Source organism: Stegostoma tigrinum, chromosome 8, assembly GCF_030684315.1.
Source record: "Stegostoma tigrinum isolate sSteTig4 chromosome 8, sSteTig4.hap1, whole genome shotgun sequence".
Taxonomy (NCBI): Eukaryota; Metazoa; Chordata; class Chondrichthyes; order Orectolobiformes; family Stegostomatidae; genus Stegostoma; species Stegostoma tigrinum.
The window spans coordinates 41,319,231-41,326,876 of NC_081361.1; positions in this window are offsets into that span (position 1 = coordinate 41,319,231).

A 7,646-nucleotide genomic window follows, 5' to 3' on the forward strand; every position below is an offset into this window, starting at 1 on the left:
TTGTTTGTTTCAGATTTCCAACATCTCCAATTTTTTTAAAAACAAAAGAATTGCGGATACAATAAATTAAACAAAAACAGAAATTGCCAGAAAGTCTCAGCAGGTCTGGCAGCATTTGTGGCAAGAAATCAGTTGACATTTTGGGTCCAGTGACCCTTCCTCCACCACAGTTTTTGTTTTCTCTTTTATTTTGTATTCAGAGGTGCTTTTACACACCACTCTAAATACAACTCCAGCTTTTCACTGGGCCAGTCCTGGTACTTCTCCCGCAAGTTCTAATCTTGTTAATTTGCATCAAATCAATACAGCTTGTGAGTTTTTCAAACCCCATTTCCTGAGCTGCACTGAAGTATTAATACACCTCACGGCTTCCTTCTCATTCAGGCAGCAACCTTCCTACTTTCTCAGCCCCCCAAGATATCATCCGAGTCCTGGTTCTAATACTTAGCTGTGTACTAATTCATAGAACTGTTTCCAGAGAGCTAATAGCACAGAACCGGCCAACTAATTCTGGCTTCTCAGAGTTCCCTACACAGAATTTCTGTTGGTTGCCACATGGAAGCCTATTGTTGGTGCTCATTGTTTCAATTTCTCAACACATTAAGCAGTAAATACTTTGTTCCACTTAGAACTGTGGAATTTCAGTGGACGCTTATTTCTCAACACATGGAACAGTTCCATGTCTGGAAGATCTTTTTACATGTTTTGATCTGGAAAAATTCAAGAAAATATTTGATCCACCATTTCACGTCAAGGCTTCAATTGTGGCAGGTGTCCACTTTATTAACCTCAATTTACTTCAGTGTATTGAAATCACAGGTCTCCAAATGTTAGTTTATTTTTACCTGTGAGCCTCCTTTCAGCGTGACAATACTTCTGAGCTCCATGCTTGACATCATCTAATCAATACTTTCTACTCATCCTCTGTTTTGTGGTTTTTTCCTCTTCTGCTAGATGATGTTTTTCCCCGAGCTTAATCAGTCCTTTAGTTTCTTTCTTTTCCTGTGTGTAAGTTGTGAAAATGTGTTTATACTTCCAGTCATTCCTGGAGATTAATGTTAACCATCTTTCTTTCAGAAGTTGTTAACTCTGCATTTCCAGCATTTAGCCCTTAATATTATTAAATTTCTGCTTCTGTACAAAGTGGTTGATGTAATTGAAGATTTTCATACACGAAAAGGATAAAGACACAAAATATGGCAGCAACGAAAGAGAATTTGAGAAAAATGCAATGAATGTCAGTTGCTTGTGCACTGCACCATGTAGTATCCTATAGCAACCATCAGATGACGCCAGCAAGATTCCTTTGCAGCTTTTGCAAACATATATTTAGCATCTATGCAAGATAGATTTCATTATCAAAGCCAAACTCGGGGCTATTTCTATAATGTCCATTTTGAATTAATGTGCCAGTTCTCTTGTAATTGAATGTCTGTTTCCAGACATTGTTGAAAAAGACTTAATTCTGTCTTAGAAAACCTTTCATGTTTTATTGTAAAATTTAATTGTCTGCTGGCATACAAAAGGCAGTTTGGAGATTATAGTTCATGCACTGGCCATACATCTGACTTGGCTAAGTGCAAACATGATTTTGATCATAAGTACTTATTAGCTTTTCCAGCATGGTTATGTGATGCAACATGGGTGGAATTCTCCTCTGAGGAGTTCACCATTCTCTGGATGGCTGGTTATGCATTAGACTTCTGGAACAATATTCCTATTTAAAAAGTTGTTCCTTGTGCAGATTTTAACAGCTTTTCTTCCTAAACAGAAAGCATCGATATCGAATAGCATGTGTCTATGGTAAGTCACAATACACAAATGCATCTCCATAAACAATCCCGTTTCATAAAACAGACAGACAAAGTTGTTCATCGTATGGTTTGCAAATTTCATTCTAGTTGGTCCCGTGTTGTCTATCCCTGCACATTCATTGCATCGTAATCTTCAAATCATTCAGGTCTTTTAATGAGCAACCTGAGAGTTGTTGTTTGCTGTTTGTCTGGTATCTGCCTGTTCCTGAGATGAACTTCCTTCTCCAGCCCCTAGGAAGATTATTCTAGTTATCCCTGTTGTGTGAGCCATTCTCTAAGTTCACTGACAATCACATGTCAAGCTTACTTCATCATAGACAGAGGACCTTGGCACTGCTAGTGTTATCATTTGGTTGTGAAAACTGTTTCATCTGTGTGATAATACCACTGAACCCGGTTTGCGGTACAAAAACAATGCTTCTGAAACTCAGCGGGTCTGGCAGCATCCATAGGGAGAAAAAGTGATTGTGTCAGAGATAAGGACTCTGATTAAGGGTCACTGAACTCAACGTTGACATGGTTTTTCTCTCTAGATGCTGCCAGACCTGAATTTTTCCAACACTTTGTTTTTGTCTCAGATTTCCAGCATTTGCAGTTTGTTTAAATTTTTAAAATTTTACTGTTTGTAGCATGCGTGTGTCGAGGTTCACCCTCTAGCAAAGTTCTTGCTTAATTTGCAAGGTAGTTAACATAAGCTACAACTTGTTCTGCTTTAAAATCTGTTGGTTTCTAAATATCATTTGCAGCTCTTGTCTTATCTGGATGAAGGTGAAGTCCTTTCACTGTCAATATACGACCAATGCATTTGACTTCTGTTATCTCCAAAGAAAATTATCTTAAATTATCGTATTACGACAGCTCTGGGACAGATGCCACTTGAACCCATATCATGTGCCCAAGTAGATTCACTACCATTCCACCATTAGACGCTGTTCTTGTCTTTAATGGCATCATCTTCCTCAATTTGAGGTTCATCTGATCTTACCTAGATGGCTTCTTTTGTTGAATCTCCACATCACTGGACCTGAAACATTAACTGTTTTTTCCTTCACATGCTACCAGACCTGCTCAGCTTTTCCAGAAACTTTTTTTTTATTCCTGATCTACAGCATCCTCCAGTTCTTTTGGTTTTTGTTCAGCATATCATCTATATTGCTTTTATTTCAGTAACCTGATTATTGAATGCTGCCTGCGTTGATATGCGTCTGGTGCAGTGGAAATGTGTAGCATGTGTAGTTATCTTGCCTCCTGAATGTTAGTGAAAACTGCTTCTTCCAGCCAATCTCATTATCTGGCCTCCATCCTTTGCATCCAGGATTGACATGGACCTTGGTGAGTTGTGGCAACATTTCCTCGATGGTTGGCATGGGGTAGTGAGATATTATCAAAGCTTTGAGATCATTTGCACCAATGCACAGACTTAGCTTGTCAGGTCTTTCCCACTGCTACAATGCTGCTAATCCATTTTGTAAAGTTGTCATCATCTTCATCACTCAGCGATAGTAAGAACCGCAGTTGCTGGTGTCAAAGATAACACAATACGGAGCTGGGGAAATACAGCAGGCCAGACAGCATCAGAGGAGCTGGAAAGTTGACGTTTCAGGTCAGGACCTTTCTTCAGAAATAGGGAATGGAGAAAGGGGGCTCTGAAATAGAGAGGATGGGTGGGGTTGGGGAAGGTAGGTGGATGGTGATTGAGTGCAGGTAGGGAGTGGTGGGGATTGGTCAGTGAGGTGGGAGAGAAGACTGACAGGTCAAAGAGATGGGGGTGAGAGGGAGATTTGGTCATGGGATGAGGCTGGGGGTGGGGAAAATTTTAAACTAGTAAAGTCCACATTGAGACCATTGGGTTGTGGGCTCCCAAGGCGGAATATGAGATGCTGGTCCTCCCAGTTTCTGGGTGGTGTCATTGTGACACTGGAGGATACCCAGGATGGACATCCCACCCAGGGAGTGGGAGGGGGCGTTAAAATGGTTCACAGGTGGAAGGTGTTGTAGTTTGTCGCCATCAGAGTGCAGGCGCTCTAGAAAGTGGTCTTCAAGCCTCTGGTCTCATCGATGTCACGTTGGGAGCAGCGGATGCAGTAGACCACGTTAGCAGATGTGCAGGTGAACCTCTGTCTGACATGAAAGGTTTGTTTGGTGCCTTGGCGGGAGGTGTAGCACTTCCTGTGGTTGCAGGGAAAGGTGCAGGGGCTGGTGGGGCCAGTGGGGAGTGTGGAACAGACGAGGGAGTCGTGGAGACAAAGCATCAGGTTTCCTGCTTATCAAATGCTACTTGGCCTGCGGTGTTCCTGCAGCTCCACATTGTAAGCATCATCTTTATCACCCCCTTTTCCTTCCAGCTCCTCTATCTTATTTTTCAGGCTGGACGTGAAGGTACCTGGAACTCACCTTGGCAGATGCTGACTAGGTTTCTCACCTTTCTCTAATTTGAGATGAAAACACCTAAAATTTCTTTAATTTTTCAGAATCTATTCAGCCGGGTGCCTTGTGGAATGCTACAAGTCTTTTCTGGTATGTGTAGGGTTGCTGGTTCAAACTTTAGACTTTAAATCCTCAGACCTCCTAACAGCAGGTGTAGCATAATCAGTAGATCTTTAAGGTGTGATTGTTGTAATAAAACAGTCTGAAAAACTTGCTATTTTAAAAAGTACTGCAGTTTAAACATTTTCTACCACACAGCTTACTGCTCAGCAAGCTGGAGGCTATCCCTCATTAATCATTCTCAACAACTCTTGTGCATCCAAATTTTCACTTTGGTGTCACGTGAAGTCTAGAGTCTTAAAGGTGGTCACACCATGAAAAAATTCAGAAAACAGTGTCATATGAATTCTTCAAATTTGGGAGGCTATTTGTAGTGATTTAGGTCTTCAAGTAGAAACTTCTAATGAAAGCATTCAAAGGAAATTTAAAAAGATGAACAGAACTTTTTAAAAATCTAAAACCATATTTATCTCATTAAAATTTAATTGAAGAAAATAGCAGACTGTTTTGACTTGTGGACAACACAACACATGTTGAGGTGGTGGCTAGAGTCTTAATGAACATTGGAAAACTAATTTACCAAAATGTTAAGTATTTTCAAGGAGGAGTTAAACAGGTCTTGAGACTAAAGGAATCGAAGGGTATGAGGAGAAAACAGGATAGGCTACTGAATTGAACAAGTTGGGCCATGATCATGTTGAATGGTGGAGCAGGCTCAAAGGACTGAATGGCCTACCGCCCTCTTTCTTTTGTTTCTTTCTATACTATAATGATGTGACAGGTAGGTTTAACATATGGATATTTGAAAAGATGGAGGTCTGTGGGGCAGGGCTGAGAGATATGAGTTCTTTAAAACTATGAAAAGTTTTTACGAGAGGAGACTGATAGATGAGAAGGTGTTTGGTCCATTGAACCCAATGCTCGTTTCTGATGCACAAACCTGTTTTATTCTTGACAATTACATTCTTCAATAAGAAAGAAAAGAATTAAACTTTGAATTCCATCACTATACCAGTTTTAATAAAACAAAAATGAGAGGATTAGAACCATTGTTACAGAGATAGGAGGAACTGCCGATGCTGGAGAATCTGAGGTAACGAGGTGTAGAGCTGGATGAACACAGCAGGCCAAGCTGCATCACAGGAGCAGGAAAGTTTGACGTTTCTGGTTGAGACTCTTCTTCAGAAAAGGGTTTAGAACCATAATTTATTTCATTAGACAGAAGATAATTCTGCTCTTACTACCTCCTTCCCTTTCCAAAAGCCCATAATAGTTTTCTCCCTGCATAAATGGAATCTGCCTCCACCAAATATTGATGTGATTTGTGGATCCTACCCCTTTTGCACACAGAATTTTGCTGATGATTGTAAATCAATTCCATCCAAATTGAACAGATTGGGGGAAGGGGACATTGATATTATGTTAATTCTATCTTGATCCCTCATGATGTTGAACACTTCTGTCGGATCTCATGTCAACTTTCTCTCAGGAGACTAATCCCAGTTTCTCCAATCTCTCTGTCAGTGAAGTCCCTCTTCCCTGCCATTCCTATAAATAAATTAATTAATTCTAAAGCACAACACTGCATGTTGAAAACCTGAATCAAAAGTGAGAAACACTGGCAGTACTCATCAGCATCTACATAGACAGAAATATGGCCAATATCACCAGATCAGTGATTTTAATCAGAACTGCAAAGTTTGAGACATAACAGATTTTCAGCAAATGAACTGACGCAGGATTTGGAATGAACTAAGGGAAAGTCCATGGAAGGTTAAATGAAAAATGGTTGATGGAAGGTAAGAAGGGAGTGGAAATGCAAGAAGTAAATAAACAAAAGATGTGTAAAGTAATTTAAGTGCTGTGTGTGAATCAGAATCCAGTTGTTCTGTCTTTCCTTAGTGGGTCTGGTAGCATTTGTGGAAAAAGGAACAGCTAATACGCTAGATCAAAGGCCCTTGGTGTCCTGAATCCTGGGTGAAGAACAAATCACTAGGAGGTGAAATGGAGAATACTGGAGAAACTCTATACTCGAGGTAAGAACTTGCTACCATAGTGTGCACATGACACTGATGTGTTTAAGGCAAAGCTCAAGAAGCACATGAGGGAGAAAATAATTGAAGGTTTTAAGCAGAGTTGATGAAGAATGGGAAGGAGGCTAGGATGCTGTACAGCAGTGACATGGACTGGTTAGTTGTATAAATTTGCTGTATGTAATGTTGGAATTCCCATAGAAAATGCATCCATATGTCAAGTGCTTTGTTTAAAATTACTACCATATGTGTGTATTGATTAGCAACAGGCGGTTGACTTATTGTCATCTTGTCACTGTTTTATGCCAGCACACAGAAAGAGGTATTACCTAAATATTGTGTAGAAATTTGATGAAACTGAAACCATTATAGTTTTGCAAACTGAACAAGGGGTTTTACAGTGGAGACAGTGTGTGACTCTTTACTGAAGTTAGGGCTGTGTGTCTGTGTGTTTTGGGGGGGGGGTGCAATGGTGGTTTGGTAAAAGCATTGATGGGTTTTAATGGTTTTTGTATTGCGTAATATGGTTTGTTTTCTTTTGTGTAATAAGCATTAATGTTCTTTTGCTAAAAGCACATTGACAGTCTGTTTGTGAATAGGATCAGTAACTGATCTTCAGTGAAAGAAAAGCAAATTACAACTTCTGGTGTCAAGCCAAGTCACACTTTGGGATCTGACTTGTCTTGTGTTACTATCAGCTTTCTGACAGAACTGCATTTCAAAGCTATTTAGCAACTTAGACTTTTACCTTACAGGAAGAGACTGATGTATAACAAATTTCTCAAGTTTGTTCTTGTATCCCTCAAGGCTGTTTATTCACTTTCTGGATAGCAACTCACTCTTTTTACAGCACCTCATTGCTTTTTTGTCTTCACACTTTCCATCACTAGATATGCTTTCTGAAGATTCAATTCTAGCACCTGTATTATGCTCTCTGATGAAGGGTCTAGGCCCGAAATGTCAGCTTTTGTGCTCCTGAGATGCTGCTTGGCCTGCTGTGTTCATTCAGCTCCACACTTTGTTATCTTGGATTCTCTAGCATCTGCAGTTCCCATTATCCCATTATCCCTGTATTGTGTTGTTCTTCTATGACTATTTGAACCTTTACTGACTTTTTTGGCATGTGCAGCTTTTGGTCATTCTCCTGATAAGATTGCAGCATTTAATAAAAACTGACACTACATTTTTCGTCAACACCAGATATTCATCTATTCCAGCTGCTTTTACATATTTTAATCTCATTTAGTTCTACTCTTGTCTCACTCTCTGATCCAGTGAAATCAATCATTTCAGGGTTTTTTTTAATTGCACA